This window comes from Astatotilapia calliptera, chromosome 15 (assembly GCF_900246225.1).
Source record: "Astatotilapia calliptera chromosome 15, fAstCal1.2, whole genome shotgun sequence".
Taxonomy (NCBI): Eukaryota; Metazoa; Chordata; class Actinopteri; order Cichliformes; family Cichlidae; genus Astatotilapia; species Astatotilapia calliptera.
In genome coordinates, this window is record NC_039316.1 from 1,303,040 (window position 1) to 1,323,093 (window position 20,054).

The 20,054-nt window shown below is 40.7% G+C and overlaps 1 long non-coding RNA gene across 3 annotated transcripts in view; it reads right to left on the reverse strand.

The window, feature by feature from the left end:
• The window catches only part of LOC113006527 (uncharacterized), a 29,532-nt gene extending 17,752 nt beyond the window's left edge, over positions 1-11,780 (reverse strand). For 2 of the 3 annotated variants that reach the window (XR_003269766.1, XR_003269768.1), the window contains exons 1-3: positions 11,589-11,780; positions 10,517-10,717; positions 10,221-10,347 (exon numbers count right to left, since the gene is read on the reverse strand). This is a non-coding gene — a long non-coding RNA (uncharacterized LOC113006527). The remainder of the gene's footprint in view (positions 1-10,220; positions 10,348-10,516; positions 10,718-11,588) is intronic. The other variant, XR_003269767.1, reaches the window with a different exon arrangement.
• Positions 11,781-20,054: the final 8,274 nt, after the last annotated feature.

A 20,054-nucleotide genomic window follows, 5' to 3' on the forward strand; every position in this document is an offset into this window, starting at 1 on the left:
CACTCACAGCTCTTGCTCTTTTGCCAGTTCATCTGCCTCTCTTCCCTTTTATCCACCTCTTCCGGACACTCTCACATCTTTCCATTTATCCCCCCTGGCCCTCCCCTTGACAACCTCTGGCCTCATTATGGGAAAGCTTCAGCGTGCACAATGGTGCATTCTCACAAACAGCAGTGGAGTCTAAGCATCAAAGTGCATCATAATAGAGAGAGACAAAACAGGAAAATGAGAGTGGGTGAATAAGAGTGTGAGAGAGAGAGGTCTGAGGCACTGGGGCTGCTTCAGTGCAACAAGCCCTAGGGAGAGACCTATTTCCTCCCATTAACGACTATTTGCTGTGATCCAATATTTGAAAGGTACTGCAGGAAAAACACATCTACTATAATTCAGCTCAGCTTTCTGGTAAAAATGTCTTTTACAGTGTTTTAAAGCAAAACACAACAAGTTAAAGGCAATATTACTCAGGAGCTTGTGTTTGAAGTAAAAAGAGCCATATGAGGGTTTGGTACACATGGAGAATGCATTTGGCTTGGAGACATAAAATTTGCCTTTCTACACACTGACTGTGAACAACGGGCCTTGGTCTTGCATGTTTTTGCATAACTGTGAGGGCCTTGGAGCTGAAGCACCTGAATAAAATTCAGCACTTATTCATTTTATGTGTGCTGAAATGAGCGTTGCAATCTAATCTCAAAACCGCTTTATTTTAGGAGACATTTTAATGCCTTAGTTGAGTGATGCTCTCCAATGTGCACCAGGGCAGTGAGAATTAGCAGCTCTAAGTGATTTGCTGGTCATTTTACATTCCTATGGCTGCAAATTGGGTGGTGATCAAAAGATAAGACAGTGTGAGCAAATGGCAGAAATGAGCTTTTCATGTAATGTGAGAAGGGCTCCGACTAGAGCCCCTACTCCTAAACACTGAAGGGAGGAGACTCTGGGAAAGGGTAAGTCTGGGCATCCCTGCTTTTTGACTGCTTCCCTCACAACGTAGATCATCACAGCATAGTTTAAATCGTATTTATTTAATAAAAATACAGGAGCAGTGTGTGAAAAAGTGATTACACCTCATTAATCGGTAGCTTGTACCACCTGTAGCAGCAATAACTTCAAGTAATTGTATTGTTTTTGATTTTATCAGTCTCTCACATCATTGTGGAGGAATTTTGGACCACTCTTCTTTACAAAGTTACTTCAGTTATAAAAGCCAATAAAGCTCCAATAAGGTCCCAGCAGAGCATTTCAATCAGGTTGAGGTCTGGACTGACAGCACCTTGATTCTTTTCTTTTTCAGCTATTCTGTTAGAGATTTGCTGCTGTGTGTTGCCCTGCTCCACATCTCAATTTCAGGTCAAGTTTTAGCTGTCAGATACATCCACCTCAAGAATACTTTGGTATTCATGGTCGACTCAATTGCTGCAAAGTGCTCAAGCAAGCCCAAAAGCTCAGCCCTCCACCACCGTGCTTCACAGCTGGTATGAGGTGTTTGCGCTCATATGCCGGGTTTTGTTGCACTGTGTATTATAATATTTCTCACTGTAGAATGATGGACTTCAGATCGTTTGGAAATGGCTTTATAGGCCTTTCCAGACAGATAGGCAGCAACAAGTGCTTCCTAAAGAGCTTTTTGCTTTTATGCTAACACACACCTAAATCCTAAAGACCAGCAAACTGCCAAACCTTGGTTTTATAGCGGTGCTCACACTTGCTGATGATCTTTTAATCAAGTATATTTGATTATCAGTACTTGGCTCTTACTCTGCTACTACTGCTGCCCTCCTGATTCCCATGGAAGAAGAAAGCACGTACTCAGTTTTTCATACACTGCTTTGTATGAAAGAAGTCAGGATGGTGAACCTGATAAGGACCTGATCATTTTTTCTTATTAGGTCCTAATTTGAATAACCTTGAAATTGAAAGAGAGCACAGGTTTTTTTTTTTCTTCATGTGACTATAGGTGCGTTTGCTGGAATAGGCAACTTTGGTCCAGTAAGCATGTGGAAAGGTGTGACAGTAAAAAAGTAGCATAACAATGCTAATATTCTCAAAAGAACATCTTTCCAGTGTTAGCAGGCAACAAGATACTAACAGCACCATCTTATTTTTGTGTGTTAGCTTATATTTGTTAATCAGCATTAAACCCATTTTCATTACACTGGAAGTTGGTCATAAACCAAGTTTAGCAATTATCACATGTACCATTTTAAAGATTATATGCTTGTCATATGTAACAGATTTCATGACAATCCATTAAGCAGCTGCTGAGATATTTCAGTCTGATGGATTTACTGACTTTGATATCCTTTCAACGATGCTAGCATGCTGAAAATCAGTGCTTTGTGATACAGGAGAATAAACCGACCATGTTGTTGAAATGTGTAACTACTTTTTTTTTTCTTTTTTCGCCTAACCGTTCAAAGATTATAAGCATGAATTATCCCTGAGAGATGCTGAACTAGGAATACTGGACTGACCAGTTGTCTTAGCTCAGCACATCAGCCCTGCGGAAACTCAAAAAAATGCAGCAAGGCAGAAAGAAAGACATACATATGGAAATGCTGCGTACTAAATCTCCCTCTGTATTCATTAGATAGTGTTTCAAACCATCTGAGAGATGCCAAAGCTTTTCTTACATTTTTCTGTAATTAGCTGATTACTTCAATTCTGGGATGCGCTCGACTTCTTATTTATTGACAGAATAACTTTACATTGTCTAACACACTGTCTACTCAGCCATCAGCACAGCCACAGAGGTACGAAAGGCAAGCATCCAGACGAGGGGGTTGGCCTGCCAGTCATCCACACAGACATCTAGCCAGACAGGCAGACTTCCATTATGTTTTGGGCCGCGAGTGCTGATTGCTTGCCGCCGCTGCCTATGTCAGGATTAGCCATTGTGGCCAGAGCAGAGTGGATGGGCTCGGAGCCTGAGATGATGCTAAAAACCCTCTCTGTAAGTAACAAGGGGCTGGAGTGTATTCACTGTGGACCGAATAAACATTTACCCAAGATATGCACCAACATCTTTGCTGGCACGTAACCCCACAGGCAAGCAACGGAAATCTCACACATTCAAAATGAAATTAAACATTACATTAACCCACGCACACACACACGCACGCACACACACACGCACACACACACATGCACACACACGCACACACATATACACTCGCACACACGCACACACACATATGCACATGCACACATGCACGCACACACACACATGCACATGCACATGCACACACACACACACGCACACACACACACACACAAACAAAGTGAAACATTACATTGGAAAACAAACAGGCTGCTTTTTCTCATCCCTCCTCCCCCATCCGCCCTTATTTTTTCTCTTTCCCCAGAAAAGTGGCAGGCAGGCAGGCAGTAGGGCTGGACTCACACCCCGTCAGAGTGGTCAGCAGTAAAAGGATTAGCTGGGAGAGAGAGCGTGACGACAGGCCAGTTTTCTTCCGTGCTCTGTCATTGTTGAAAAACATTACACACTCAAAATGGAGCAGCAAGCCAAGCTGCTGTCGACTTAATTACTCCAAGAGCACTTTGTGGCTGTGGCACATTTTAATAATTTCTTCCCCTTCTCACCCCACTCTTTCTGCCCACTGGCTTGGGAGAAAAAAAACCCCAACATCCAATGCCGGAGCTCATGTACCGACTCCTGATTTAACCACTGCACCCCTTTAGCTCCACGTGATTTGTTTCTTTTCCCTTTGTTTGCCTTCTGCTGCAAATTTGTTGCTCCGTCAAACAGTGGGTTGTATGGGTGAGGTATGCAGACATAGAAATGTATTACAGCAGGAATAAAAACAAAACAAAACACCACATTAAAAACAGAGAGAAGATTCATACTTGAATGCGACAGGCAAGCCCACCTTTACTTACTCACACACCAGACCCATTAGAAATCCCTTGGAGCAGCCAGATTTTCCCTTTAAAAAAAATTATGCATTTTTTATTTCAGGAACAAGCTCAAACCCAGAGCAGTCCTACTTCTCTTTACTACACACCATGATGCACTTTTCCCCAATGCATGTCAAGTTCAATTAGCTCCAAGATCAAATATTATGACGCGCAAACTGTTGCGCTGGCAGCTGCACACAGACCTCCCCCCATGGTTGGGTGCTTTCTACACTTAACTTTCTCAGCAGCATCACTCAAGGCCATAGGACTTGACTCTATGAATTATGCATAGGCTCATATTCAGCTACAGAATATAAGCTAAAACTGTCATGAGCATCTGTGACCAATGAGGATCTGGAGTGGTTATAGAGCACTTCATAGTCCCAAAGGGTGAGGGGTCAAAAGATTCAAGTGCAGGTACATTGTATTGCCAGTAAATGTTAGTGATAGGCAAGATGCAAGTCCTCAGGGAGGAGGAGGGGGAGGAGGAGGAGGAAAGAAGATTTTAGGGTGAGGAGTGTTGACAGCCCTGCAGAAAAGGAAACAAAGGACAAGTAAAGAAGGAAAGTTCTGCACAGGGAGGAATAATAGGAGGAGACAAAGACAGAGAACATTAGTGACGTTAAAGGAGGGGCAGAGAGTCTTTAGCACAGTCACGCAAGTAGGAATTAAAATGTCAACTCAAAAACACCAGGGGGTGTGTGCACAGCGTAGGACAGAATCACGACTCTATCTCTGTGCGGCTGGATCAAACGTACCGCGTATATGCACGAGCACACATGCAGAGGGTTGTCAGGCTATGTTAGCTGTCCAGCGCCTCATTCGGATCATGCAGATAGACTACATATACGCTCATTAGCCCTCAAGAACTGATATGGCTGCAAATCTTTTAACATGATGTGATGTTCTTTCAAAAATACCCCATTTAAGCGCAGACTTTTCCACTTTGCTTTCTCATTTATTTCTTGTGGTGGTATTAAATTGCAGTTACAGATCGCCATGCAACAGTTTCCCACTGAAACTGATCGAAATGAATTTCGTCTGGCCAAGGTTTGGCGTCTTGAGTATTAAATGGCTGAGGGAACACACCCCCCCCCCCCTTTTCCCATAAGGCAGCACAGCGGGGCACATATGGTAAGGTAGATTTATCTCATTCTAAGAAGTGCATTTATCTACTTTAGAAGTCTCTCTGGATGAGATAAATGATAGCACCTGCGGCCACCAGGGAAATTAAATAGATTATTTTCTTAGTGCACCACCATACAGATGGCACAGGAGCCTCAACTTCCAATTCTGTATTCATGCAATCAAGTAGTGGATTACAAGATTGATTTTCTTTTTCTTCTTTTTTTTTTGCCTTTGCTTAACACGGTCCAGCTACCATGTGTCAGAGCTTATACAGTGACAGTGCAGGCACCATGAGTACAACCATGCACTATAAGCTTGCCTGCAACACTCAAACGCTATGCTGTATTTATTCCACTGCTTTCCCCCACTTTTTCATATCTGTCCCTTTGGCGTTAGATCGTGGCAGAGTCACGCACCAGTTCCAGCAACAGACTTAACAGGTTCACAGGGCCAAAGAAAAATGTGTGAAAAAGCAGGTGAGTGGCAAGAAGCCTTGAGAGTGTGAGGTGCAAATTAGGCCGAAGGGAGCACAGATTGTCGAACTGCACAAACAGCCAAATGTGAAGATCTGAAATCAAGCGCTCAAAAATTACATTTGTGAGTAAGCGACTTACAGGCTGCAGCAATATTAATAAATGCATACACTGGCTCTCTCACTCACTCTCTCTCTCTCACACACACACACACACACACACACACACACACACACACACACACACACACACACACACACACACACACACACACACACACACACACACACACACACGTACAGAGGATTGAGTGAAGTGGAACTACAAACCAGACCAAAGAGGAATGAAAACAGATGCAAACCTCTAAGAAACATGCGTTTTACCATCGTCAGCTTCCTCAGACCAGTTTAAATATTTTTGCCAAGATTAATATTATGTGCACTGATTTGCTCATTTGGGGTAAAAACAGCTTGGAAACGCAAAACTGACGAGGAAGTAAGCAATGAGTGATTAGAGATGACAGTCTGAGACTGGCACAATTATTGGCTGTTTGGTTGACACATGCACGATAATTGATCAGAAAACAGAAAAAAAGAGAGCGGGTTCTTCTACATTTCCCTCTTGTCCTTGAATTTAAAACACACATTCACGTAATAGATGTTTGCTGCGGGAATTATTAAAGTGCCACTGCTATAATTTGTGCGTCATCTCCCTGTGCGTCACTACACAAGGAACCTGCCGTTTATATGCTGGTATTAAGTGTCATTGTTTTGCTAAGAGTCGCACCTGACACTCATCTGACAGTCTAGTGGTTCAGGGAATCACTAGACGGATTGTGCAGTTTGTGTTTGGCATAAAAATGTGTACTGTGGCTAGATCCTTAGATAAATAACTACCACATTCGACAAAGCTTGTTTAATGTGTGTGTGTGTGTGTGTGTGTGTGTGTGTGTGTGTGTGTGTGTGTGTGTGTGTGTGTGTGTGTGTGTGTGTATTGTGCTCAAATAATATGTTTGGCATTAGCGTTAGTGGCTTCAGTAAAATGAGTTCCCTGGATGCTCTTAATGCCTTTTTTAATATTATTGAATTCAGCTCTTGCCATAATATTCTGCTGCCAACTGCAGTATTATTTTTGGAGTCTTTTGCGAATGCAACTAGTCTAAACTGCACGTCTCATTTTTAGGTGTAACGTCTGTGGGTAAGGTGTACAGAACCACCTTTTAAGCTTCCACATTCATATTTCCTTTGGCCTGCTTGAAACTACTATTTGGAGACTTGAATCTGATTGCCACACAGGTCATTGCGGTTTGTGTTATCAGGTGGGGAGTAGTGGGAAAACATCTCTGATTGTTCACAGTCATGACACCATTCTCAGAATGTTCTTACTTAGGTCACACAGCAGGTGGGAAAGTGTTGTAGTGAAGTGCTGTGAATCACAGATCGAGGTTTGACTTGGTGTGAAACCAACTGGGAATGGTGTCAGTGTAAGTTGTTGGTTCAGGTTACCTACTCAGACGGCACAAATGCCTCTGCACTTAAAACACTATCTGATCAGACATGTCTGCAAAGACCACATTAAATGTGAAACTCCACCAGCCAGTCTTTTTTAGGATTTGCATTGTATGTGTAGCCTGTTTCTCGTGGAATTAAATTCTACTGTTTGGTCAAAGCCGCTGGCATCAGAAAATTACACACACAGTGTCCTTGATCATTTGTGCTGACACAGTAGGGCCAGGTAATAGTGAGACAGGTTAGGGGTTAGGTGTTGAAAGAATTCTCATTCCCAATTAGTAACATAAACACACAGGATAAGCATCTTGTTTCAACATGCAGGGTCAAACCAACCCTTTCCCTAAACCTAGTGAAACAATTTTTGGTGCAACAACATACAAAAAAAGAACAAAAAAGAGAGAAAGAAATCGAGTTGAAACAAGGAAAAAAAGTGGGAAAAAAAAAACATAGATCACAAACAGGACGTGAACCACGGTCTCCAGTGAACCCGTGACCTTCTCCAACCTCATTATACAGACTTTTTCACTCTTCAAAAGAAGGCTGTTATCGCTCTGCATCTAAAAATGCAAAATGCTATAGCCACTGCATCAAGGCACTGATGCAGAAGGGCACCCAGTGCACATCGCTGAGACGCCAGCAGGTTGTAAGCACTTCCCCACTGTCTTCTTTCATCATGTCACATTAAAAAACATTTCATGTTATAAAAATTATCATATATGAACACAATGGATGTATCGAATAAAGCTAAAAGCAAGCATCACTATGAGTTTAATATGGAAGAAGAATGTTGAAAAGACAAATATCACATTAAGGAAGAGTCTTCTTTGTTGCCAGCTGTGCTAATTATTTCATCTTTCTTCACACTTGGATTCAAGTCAACCTACATTAAGTAAACATTAACATTGTTCTGTTGTCATTCCAACTTAGTGAACTTTGTTTAAACCCAGAGAAATCTATGAAAATATTCAATAAAAAAGTCCACTTGTACTCATGCCACCATACAGTACAGTGCATATAATATTATTAGACACAACAGTAATGCTTAACGCTCTCACCCTCTTAATAGTTTTGGTCTAATTGTTTTGGACCTTGACAGCCTTGAAAGCATTGATCTAGCCCACATTTAAATTTGCAGGTAGCTTCAGCACTGGCAGGTGACTCATTAAATCTTAAGTTAGCGTCTCGACCACTCTGGAACAATCTGGCAGCCACCAGTCAGTAGGGAAAAACCTGCTAAAAACCACACCCTGCTACCACAGCTGACTTTTCTGCAAACATTTGCAAAATACTAGTGAAGCTATGAAAAGCGCAAGCCAAACCTATTCCTTCAAAGTTAAAATTGTGCCTATTGAAATGCAACTTTTACTTGGAAGGTGCATTTTGTCAAGTTTCAGTCCATCTCATAGACTAAATGGCGAGCATTTGGTGGCTTTCATGCAAACTACAGGCAACCCCAGGAATCTGCTAACACCAAAAAAAACTATTGCAGCGAGGTTTTTTGTGCAGCACCATCTTTGCGACTGACTAGCCTGCAGTCTCCAACAACTGCAGGCTAGTCAAGCTCCTTTGACCACTTTTCAACTGGTTGTAGAATAAATATTTTCCCTTGTGACCAACCAGGCTTGTGTGAACAAGGTCTTCTTTGACAATTCTTACTTTCATTATAATGAACCTATATAATATTACATAAGTACTAATATTACTGAGTACTGTGACTACATTATTAGCACAGTAACTCATAAATGAACATGATGTCTGCCTGAATTATGCAAATTCTCATTTGCAACTACTATGACTGACTTGACAAAACTCTTTGTTTTGTTCTCATTTGATGTTGTGATCCCAGGCAGGAAGAAAAATATAATAATTCATTCTATTGTTAGTATAGCAAAACAATGCAAACAAGCAGGTGCTTATTCTTGGCTTCTATTATAACAATTCAGAAAAATTCAGAATAAACTACAGAAGTCATGCTTTCTTCTATATGTTTTCCAAAGACAATAATAGAATTCCACTTTCCCACACTGGTTTTGATGTTATTAATGAGGAAAAAGATTTCACGACATATTTTCCCCAAATGTTCATTTTTTTCTGACTTTTAGAGCAGTGTGTATGTCTGTGTCACTATGGCTTCGTGTGCTACATTTGTACTGCAGTGCCTGCTTTTACTGCTGTTTTCATATGGATGGTACATGGATGTTCATATGTTTACATACAACATGCGTGTTTTTTCGTCAGTATTTCAGTGTTTTTGCCCTGTTGGAGTGCTCTCTTCAACTCTGCACCACTATCATTTAGCCTGTATGCTTTCTTTGAAGTAAACCTCAAAGACCAGCATCAAAGCTTCATTTCTTACAAGAGAGCATGTTGCCTCCTCATGTGAGGAAAATATCAATAAGACTCTTCCCCTGCTATTATGATTTAATGGCTATGTTATTGAATGAGTGGAGTTGAAGAATTTATAATTAGTTTTCCTGGGGAAAATCATTACAATTTGATTAGCTCAACCCTAGTGTTTTACTGCAGTGCATATTTTGCATACTAAGTAGATTGTGTATTTGAAAAGGTTGTGTGTCGTGGTGTGTGTGTATGCAGGGTGGGGGTTAGGGTAAGGTGCAGTTGTGTGCACCAAGTTGTTGCGTTTGGGTTTTTGGATTTAAGCCTAGATCTGTGCACAAAACCAAAGCTGTCTGTGTGTGTGTGTGTGTGTTAGAAAATATGAACAAATAAAGTTGTTTTGCACAGATTTATTGCTAGTGTGCTGCTTTTTAAAACAAAATGTTGCACTAAAACCCCATTTAAAGGTTGCGATGTGTATAATGTCTGAATGTGGTCTTGCAAAATAAAATGTTGTGCAAGTATTCCTTCGTCTGCTCTCATCAACTCTAAATACGTGAGGTGAAGCCACGAGAATTAAATAAATAGTGTGCAAATAATTCTTTTCCATCTGTCCTTACCTGCTGGATTCTTTTATTATTTGACTGTGAAAATCTAGTTAAATACCACTTGTACTCCTGAGTAACTCAAAGTAATGTCAAACAAACCCATGAGAAGAAGTAGAGTAGTGTGAAGAGAATAAAAAGTTTAGTACTTATCATGTGAAAACGCAGTTTTACCATGTAAGACCATGGAGCCATTCCAGGCATAAAAACTGAGTCTTCATTACTCCCATTCTGTGAGAGAAGCTCACCTGTCAGTTGGGCAGTGATGTGTCAGGACTGCTGGATGGTGTCGACAGCCTCTGTAACGTAGCTTCCACTGGACTGTGTCACTTACCATCCCAGCGGAATATAAGTGAGAGAGAGAGAGCTAATTGGCTGAAAAATGAAGTGAAAACAAAAGGAGGAGTCTGGATCATTTAAAGAAGTAAGAAACCCCCCCCACACACGACTGAACCAACTCGTATTAGCTTAGTTTGAATCATCAAAGTATGATGAGGTAAAAATGAGGTAAAAAATACACTTCTGCAAGTTTGTGAATGGCAACCTGACACTGGATGCAAGTGTTATGCTGGGTGATTTTGGGGATTGACGGGTTCTACTTGCACCTCCTTCTCACAGCATGGTGAGTCTGAGCCACCATGCTGTGAAAGCTGCCACTTCCCTGACTGTCTCTCACTGCCTGAAGAGATCAAACCCAAGCAGATATGCAGATGGATGTCACTGCCCAGTGAGCGCTCCAGTAGACCTGTTGGAAATAAATTACTGTGTGATGATGATACACTGTTGGATACTAACTAATCTCAAATCAGACTCAAATCAAAGGGGGAAAACTGATCCTACTGTCTATAACAGATGATATGCGTATGACTGAAAGTATATCAAAGCATGTGATCAAGCTGCTATTCAATATTTTATCCAATATTTATTTATTTTTCTGTGTTGTGGCTATTTTTTATGTACAGTGAGAGAAATGATTACTTCATCCCCAGCAGAATTTATAAGATTGCTCACTTCCAAAGAAATGAACAGTCTCTATGGTAGTTTCATTTTAACGAGAGAGACAATATCAATCACAAATTCTGAAAGAATACATTACATAAAAGTTACAAATTGCAGGTCACTGAATGAAAAAAGTAATTGATCCTCAAGCAAAGCATGGCTTAGTGCGTGGTTTGCAAGCTACTCTTTGCATAAACTCTAAATCCTTTAGGTTTCTTGGCTGCCGCTTGCTAACTCAAAGCTTCTGCTCCCTCCACAGATTTCAAGGTATGAGCATCTCAAACTAACTAGGCTACTTCATGACATTAATGTGCTTCTTTTTTAGCCACTTCTGTGTTGCTTTGGTATGTTTTGGCTCAGTGTCATGCTGGAAGACCCAACCATGACCCATTTTCTGTGTTTTGGCTGACAGAAGGAGCTTTTGGTCCAAGATTTTACAGTACATGGCCTCTTCCACTGGTCCCTCAATGTGGTGAAGTTGTCCTGTACCCTTAGCAGAAAAACGGCCCCAAAGCATAACGTTTCCTGTTGTTTGTTCCAGCTGCCATCAGATCAATAACAAGCTCCTCCTATGTAGTTTTGAGCTGAACCGCCACCTTTCTCATGATCTTTCTTACCTCATGAAGCAAGATCTTGCACAGTACTCCAGACCAAGGGTGATTGGTGGTCATTTTATATTTCTTCCATTTCTGAACAAGCCGATGGTCTTGTAGTCCATTCCAGCCTTGAGCAGGTCTACAGTCTTGACGCTCTTTCCCAGCTCTTAGAGCTTGTCTGTGTAGAAATGTGAATGCCTGTCTGTGCACAGGTGCGCATTATACACAGTTGATTTCAGGAGTATCTGTCATTGGCTGATTGAATATAATAGCTAATCTGTGAAGGGCCAGAATTCTGTCTGGGTTTTCCTCAATTTATAACTTTTATGTAACATGTTTGGGTTTTTTTTGTTGTTGTTATTTTTCTTTGGTTGATATTCTGTCTCTAAATAAAACTAATTTGTGGTGTCCACATAGTGTTCTGTCAGCCATTGAAAATCAACTTGACAGTGCTGACCTTTAAGGGTGGGAGAGTCTATAATGGACAGAAGCTTTAGTTGCTTATTAGCTCTGTTGCAAATTCACTGATATTTAGTCCTCCTTGGTTGGAGTGTTACATGCTCCACAGGATGCAGATAGTTCAAATAGGTCTCCTGGATACACTTCACAGTTCTTGTCCCATCAAATCTGAGCCAAAACATCTGATTGGTTTTTATGCTGGCACTGACAGCTCTCATAAAATCCGCATAATCAAAACAGTTTAATCAGTTAATATATTTGTGGATCACACAAATCCAGCTTTTCTTTGTTCAGGCGGGCCACGAGGTCAAGCTCAGCTGCACTCATGGCAGACGAGCTCTGCATAGAAGGGTAGCAGATAATCCCTCAGCTGATTTCCTTTTATGCACCCCAGGGGCAAATCTCATATAGAGTGCACTCTTTAAGCTCCTTTAGCCTGTTAACCTGCTGTTCATCTGCAGGTCGCTTTGCAACCCACCTCTACACCAGCTCCTCCTTCTCATGTTATCTGATTTAATCAATGTCACATCTATGGCCACTGATACTCTGGTCTGAAAAAGGCGGTTGCTGCTGTCCCTGCTTTTATACTGACCACAGGTGTACGTGGATGTGGAAGTCACAAAACAGAACTAATCCATTCAAATATAGATCGTCTTTTCATCGACTTGCATGTGTTGGTTTTAAAGAAAGGGGGAAGAAAGAAAAAAAAGCACTCAAGGCAAGGCATTCTGTCTGCAACAAGCAAAAAACTATGTCAGCGACAGAGAACACATGTACAGTAGAAAGCTCCAGGGAATCAACTCAGAGTGCAAGTGATTTGATGAAAGCAGTTACTTTGCACAGCTTCTGACAGTATGTACCTAAATCAGGTGCTTCTCAGAACAAGAACCACAAAAAGACTTCTTTCCTTTGTAGAAGTACACACATTTATTGAGTTTTGTTGACTGACATGTAGAAACAGTTTACACAACTGATTCTGTGATTTCCTATAAGAAAAAAGAAAATAGTCCAATTTGCTCATGTTCAGTCAAATAATTGCCAGAAAATTCACATTTTAAAAAAATGGGAGTTTATTGAACTTTCAGACAATTAAAAAAAAAAAAAAAAAGGCTTTTTGTCTATTTGAGTTTTAATTTGTATCATTTTGGCCAAATGTGACATTTATGCACAATTTATTGCTTTCAAATGTATTGTGCAATGAATTCAGGGTTTTCAGAAAAGAAAACTGGGCCTCAAAAACTCATGGAACAAATATGATACAGCTGCAGGGTTAGAAGGGATTTACACTTGTTCAATGCTACATTTAGAGCCACACTTAATACAGTCTTGCCGGGTACGTATGAAGCACTTTTTTCCAGCTGCTCTACTTCATTGTCTCAATATTTTATACGTACTTTATATTGATGTAAATTCTGTGGTTTTGCAGTCTGGCCTGTCAGCAATTCTTTGACATTCTTGACGGTGTAATGGTGTGGCTCGGGGGGACGGGGGTCAGAAACACCTCTGTATTGTATGAGATTAAAAACAGAGTTTGAGTGAAATGCGCTCCCTTTGTTTGCTCTCGGGCATGTTCTCGCTCTCACTCAATAACTGCAGGGCCGACTTTTATCTGAGTTCAGGCTTCTCCCATATCCTTGAGACATTAGCAATAAAAAATAAAAAAAGAATGGGTAGAGGTCACACTCGTGGTGTTAGTGTGGCATTACATTTACTACAATGTCTATATCACCTCCATAAAACTGAGCATTTCTCCTCAGTCATTGGTCGTAACCATTTGGAAGCAATTCAGATGGGCTGTACTGGCTTTGATAAAGATGGATATTGCCAGAGGGAGGGTACCCATTTCAGATGCTACAATAACGACAATATCTTGCCCTATTTTCAGCCTATCCGGTGCAGGTACCTCAGTAGTACTGTCATTTAAAATTACAGTTAAATTAAAAATTCTTAATCTGGCTAGCGGAGCTTCCCAAATAGACACAGAGAAAGAATTGTAACGGTGTAGGGAAGAAGTCGGGAATATTGATGAAGTTTGGCAATTTGAAACAGTGACTTGCAAAATAATAGACAGGTGTTGAGTTCAGCTGAAAGGAACCGAAATAGTCTTTCCCCGTATTTGCAGCTAAGAGGCTAACAAACCTGTTACAGGATTGGAAATATAAACGAGGGTTACCTGATCAGGCACGTGCAGGGGGGGGGGGGGGGGGGGGGGGCTAGAGGGGCTTGAGCACCCTCCCCTTTAAACCTCTCTGCACGGCCCTGTACCTGATCAACTAGAGCCTAGAATTTCAAATAGCAACTGCTGAAAAAGTTATAAGAAACAAACAAATCTTTATGACACAAGTGTTTTTGTCACATTGTGCTTTTGTTTCTGGTGTTAATTGTTATGACACTGGTCCAAAAAAAAAAAAAAAAAAAAGTCAGTCTCTACAAACTGAACCAGTAAATACAGCATAAAAATATGAATAAAAAACAAAAACATCAAAGTAAAACATCAAAGCAGAGCAAATATAGCACTCGGTGACAAATTATATTTGCATTAATTGTTATTCTCCAACAATACAACATACAATTTTTTTTTTTAACCAAAAACAAACAAAACCAAAAACTCCAAATGCCGTCCCCTTTTTCAGTCTTCTGATTTAGACCAGTACAATCATGAATCATAGACAAAGCAGATTAATTATAATCAAAGTTCACTAATTTGATGAGGCACACAGAATTTGACAACCGTTTACCTGATCAAGACAGGCACAGGTGCAAACTTCCAAAAAGCAAAATCAAAAGGGACAAGCACAATGAAGGCAAAAGGCTTTTAACCTCGAGGTCCAAGGTAAAAATAAAATACGCTTGTGTGTTTGCTAGAGGGAAAATTAAAAATAAGGAAACGTGTTCAGTTAGGTGACAAAGAGAGTTCACAGGATTAATCCAGTCTGCACATCCAATGATTCAGTTGCCTGTAGAATCATCCTTTAGCAGCAACAAGTTGAAGTAATTATTTTCTGAATGACTTTGTCAATCTCTTACATCATTTTTATTTTTCTCATACTCTACTTTTCAACATTGCTTGAGGTTTGCTGTCATTCATTTAAGCATTGCTCTCACCACGGCATTGATAGGTTGAGGTCTGGACTTTGATTGGGCCATTGAAAAACATTGATCTTTTTTTTATTCAGCCATTCTGTTGTAGATTTGCTGCTGTGCTTGAGATCATTGTCCTGTTGCATGGCCCAATGTGGGACATACTTTAGCAGTCAGATGGCTTCACATTAGAGTCTAGAACAGGGGTCGGCAACCCTAGGGTTAACTGATGGCACGACCATAGCTGGACTGACCATCGAGCATACCGGGCATTTGCTCTATGGGCCAATGATTTATTTATTTTTGGTAACTGTATAAACAATGAGAGGTGGTGGATTGGCCAGATGCTGGCCGGTGTGTAAAAATAACTCAGTTGTTTGGTGGTGGCTATGGCGGAGCTTCCACAGATTCAGTAAAATTAACAAGTGGTGGAGGCCAGCAGGTGGATGAGGGACGAGGAGTGGCAGGAGGAGCAGAGACCCGAGGCGGCTGCCGGTCCGAGCGTCAGGTGAACTGAACTTCAGGTAAAACTTCAGACTCGGGGACCATGCCATTGTTTTTGTAGCCATTTTTCTCGTTGCTGGGTTTCAAAAATAGTGGTTTTAATTTTTGTGAATGAGATGCTCTCATGACTCATCAATTAACACTACTGACCAGCCAATCGATGACATGCAGTCTGGCGAAAAGATATTTTAGAATATGCTCGGATCGCTTGTAGCCCCAGTAGAGGGTTACAAGCGATCCGAGCATATTCTAAAATATGCTTGGATCCTGAATGCCATGGTGAACTGTACTGAGTCGATCCAAGTAGGTACTAATGGACAAGGGGCTTTTGAGACATGTTGTTTTTTTGTTTGTTTTCCATTTCTCACACAGTCCTTCAGGGAATTTGCTGGGAAAAGCACTCCTGGGAAGGGTGGGATTGAGTTAACACACAGCAGACCAGCAAACTGCTCAAACTTCTGCTTGTACAGAGGTGCTCACACTGATCAGTTAAACAAATGCATTTGATTACTTTGCTGACTTTTGGTACAAGGGTTGGTTCCAATCACAATATTCCCATGACCTGCATCTCACATTTCCAAATTAATTATCTTGAGAGTTTAATACCAAGAGCTCAAGGCCACTACTCACCACTAACCCTCTTCAGCAGACTTAAAGATAGGACATTGTACTCCTTTTTCTTTTCTTCTTAACTTTGAATTTTGGTTAAGCTACAAAAGAAGCACATCTCTTGTTCTCTTGTGTTGAAGTCTACTATTGTTCTTATCTATCCATCCACCCAAGCACCTCCCTATTTTATTACCATCTTTCTTGCAACAGAAATGTACACTGCAGTTTTTGTGCAGACAATGTGTTTTCCAAAGAAACTGTTTTAAAAGAAACAGTGATGCATATGTTGTATGTTTCTGGAGAGTTTCACTTTGGATGTGGAATTATCTGAAACAGAGGATAAGGTACTGGCTGACAGGTAAATAAAGAGACAAAATATACTGATTTGAGCTGACTGACACCATTGCAATTTTACTGTAGGAACTAAGTGTATTAGCATTTTACACTTCCTACAGACGTCTAGCTACACTGCTTTGAACTGCAGCTGAAGTATATGTGTTTAAAAAGTTCTACACATAAAAATGAAAAACATTGCCTCGTTTACATTTTAGGATCCTTCTTTTTAAATAAGGACAGAGTTTTGTTTTATTTTTATGGACTGAAGTTTGAAGCGATGTCTCATCCAAGTCAGTTTCCAAAAGATAGTGATGTTAATTTACTAGTTGAAACACAGGAAAACTTGAGACAAACACAAAACATTTGTTACTTTAGGCTTAAAGCTTTCCTTTCTGATAAAGCTTAGAGCTGGATCAGGTGACCCTGAATCCTCCCTTGGTTATGCTGCAGCAGGCTAGACTGCTGGAGGCTTCTAAAGATGCACTGAGTATGAGGTGAGTGAAAAAGAAACACTCTTCTTCACTCACCTAACACTCAGTGCACCTCTTTTTATTCTCTGTGGATTTATTCATCACCCTGCAATTACTCATTATTTATTATAAAAATACCTCTGGCTCTCTTCCACCCCATGCCTTATCCTATCTGCCTCCCCTTCGACCAGTCGATGCAGATGGCTGCCCCTCCCTGAGTCTGGTTCTGCCTGAGGTTTTTTCCTTTTCAGAGGGTGGGAACCTCTTTACCTTATAAAACTGAATTGAATTGAATGTTCTGGAGAATTTCTATGGGCAGTATTTCTAGGCATAGCCAAGTGGCAGAAGGCTTCCACTTGGGTGGACTCAGCATCTTGTCCCTGCTTTTCATAGATGATGTGGTTCTGTTGGCTTCATCGGGTGATGGCCACAAGTGATGGGAGAAGGGAGCAGGAGATCGACAGATGGACTGATGCTGCAGCTGCAGTGATGCGGACGTTGTACCGTCTGTCGTAATGAAGAGAGAGCTGAGTGTAAAAACGAAGCTCTCGATTTACCATTCGATCTACATCCCTACCCTCACCTATGGTCAACAATCTTTGGGTAGTGACCGAAAGATCGAGATTGAAGCTGCGGAAATGAACTTTCTCAGAAGGGTGGCCTCTCCCTTGGAGATAGGTTAAGGGGCTCAGAGTAGAGCTGCTGCTCCTCCACATTGAAAAGAGCTAGTTGAGGTGGTTTGGGCACCTGACAAGGATACCTCCTAGATGCCCCCTGGGTGGACAAGCTGGAGGAGGTAGCTGGGGACAGGGAGGTCTAGGATTCTCTGCTTAGGCTGCCCCCTGCTAAGCAGAAGTGGGTGGGGGGGTGGATGGATGGGTGGATGGACTGAAATAAAGCTGCTTTAATCCGAGCGTGTCAATAAATAATAATTCCAAAAAATCATGCCTAAAGAAACCCATATGTAACGTGTGCTGGGATTTTCAGTTTCGCGTCTGTACTACAAATAGAAAATGAAACCACAGCATATCTCGACACATTTTTTTTGTTTTATTTTTATTGTTAGAAGTTTTAATAAAGTGTAAGGTCTACACTGTTAAAAGCTTAAGTCATCTACTATGGGGACCTGCTGCTCATGCAAGGTCTTTGCTAACTCTACAGGAAACAGTGCACTTGCTCTAAAGGGGACTGGAAATCCCCAGTAATCATTACTTTCATTATAACTTATATATCAAATCCTTTAGAATGCTTGAATAAAGCAAGATCTAGGAGAGTGGAATGTATCTTGCAAGAAACAAGTTACCAAGACTAGCTGGAGTGTTTTCAAGTGGCAGCGGTTTCGTTCTTCAGAAGAAGAGTGCCATCAAGAGGACTCAGATTTATTTAGGTGATTATATTTGCCCTCGATACTGAGCAGAAACGTGTGAGCTGTGTGGAAATGCTGCTCAAAAAGGGCCTATGAGAATTTGCTACAACAGATGGGTAACGTAAGAGACGAGGAGCAGAGAAGTGCATCGTTGCTGGGAAAGAGCAGAGTCAGTTTACAACAGTGACTTCATGACCACTCTCACATGAGCTGATCTGAAAGCAAACAGCACTAATGCAAACCCTCTTTACCTGCGACACACTGAACAAATCAGCTTTCACACTTAAATGTATTCAGTGACTTAACACCGAATACATCTGTTCCAGAAGGCTCTTGTCTTTAATTAATTGCAGCACTACCTGAAACATGGATAATGTTTAAAAAGGTGATGAAACGGGTACAGTACTATTCCTTCAGCGAAGCTAGACAGCTGTTTGGTGGAATGACATAAGATCTGAAAGATCTTAAAACATTCTCATTTGCTCTTATCCCTTGAGACACATACTATGCACATGCACTGAATAAAGCTATGAGGGTTTTGAAGTGTTCATTACCACAAGAAATAATACTAATACAAAGTGGAACCTTTAGAAACTAGTAAGCAAGATAAATTTGCCAATCGGTTTAGCATTCAAGTTATGTTCTTGCAAAGAAGCTATGTTCTGTGCCTTTGCCATATTTCAAATGCCAGCTAGAACAGCCTATTAATGTAATACACTAACTGACTCTGGTGCCCTGTTGAAGATAGTCGTGTTAGGATACGACCTCAGCACATTTTTCATTGATCTAATAATCCATCTCCATGTGCTGGCAGGCTGAACTATGTCAACCAGTTTAGAAAATTGGGCTGGAAACAAATTACTGTCAATATTAATTAAAATGTATTTTTTATTTACAGTTTAATCTATAAAATGCTGTGAACACAGAGTCATCACTGCTTCACAGAGTCTGGGTGTCTTCAGTTTGCTTTATTTGTCTCATATACAGACAGAAAGATGTTTAATTATAGTAAAACTAGAAGAGAAGAGAATGTTTTGCATTTTTTCTTCACAAATGATTTGATATTTTTTGTCTTTATACACTAATCCTTCCATTGGCTTAGAAAAAGATTTGGAGTGATTGCACAGAAAATTACTGCAAAGTCAAAAGACGAATGCACATTTTGTTCATTGTGTTTTGTCATTTCAGAATATTTTTGTCGTTTACTTCTAATAATTGATCACATATATTGAAAAAGTAGAGTGATAAATAAAATAAATGCAAATAAATGTGATTACAGAATCTCTTACAGATTGCTGAACTTCACCTTTTCCATCACTCAAGTCTGCGTCTATCTAGTGAAGACCCTGGCTCTTTGTTGGAAAACAGTGAAGTTTCTAGTATATTTAACCTCCATATACTTAGCAATCTTATCGCTAAAGGAAATAAAATCAGGTAGCGTTTTCTCATAAATGTTTCCCCCCCTTATGGGTTTTATCGTTCGGTGCAGTGGTATTGCCATTTACCTCAGAGCAAGAGAAGCTGAATAGGAGTTGTTTACTTCATTGTCATTTGTGTCTATTGTATCTAAAAGGACCACCTGCTAGCTGGGAAGTGTCGTGGAAAGCCTGGGTGCGACTCATAATTGCCACTGGGGGGCTGGTAAATAACAGCATGCTATTT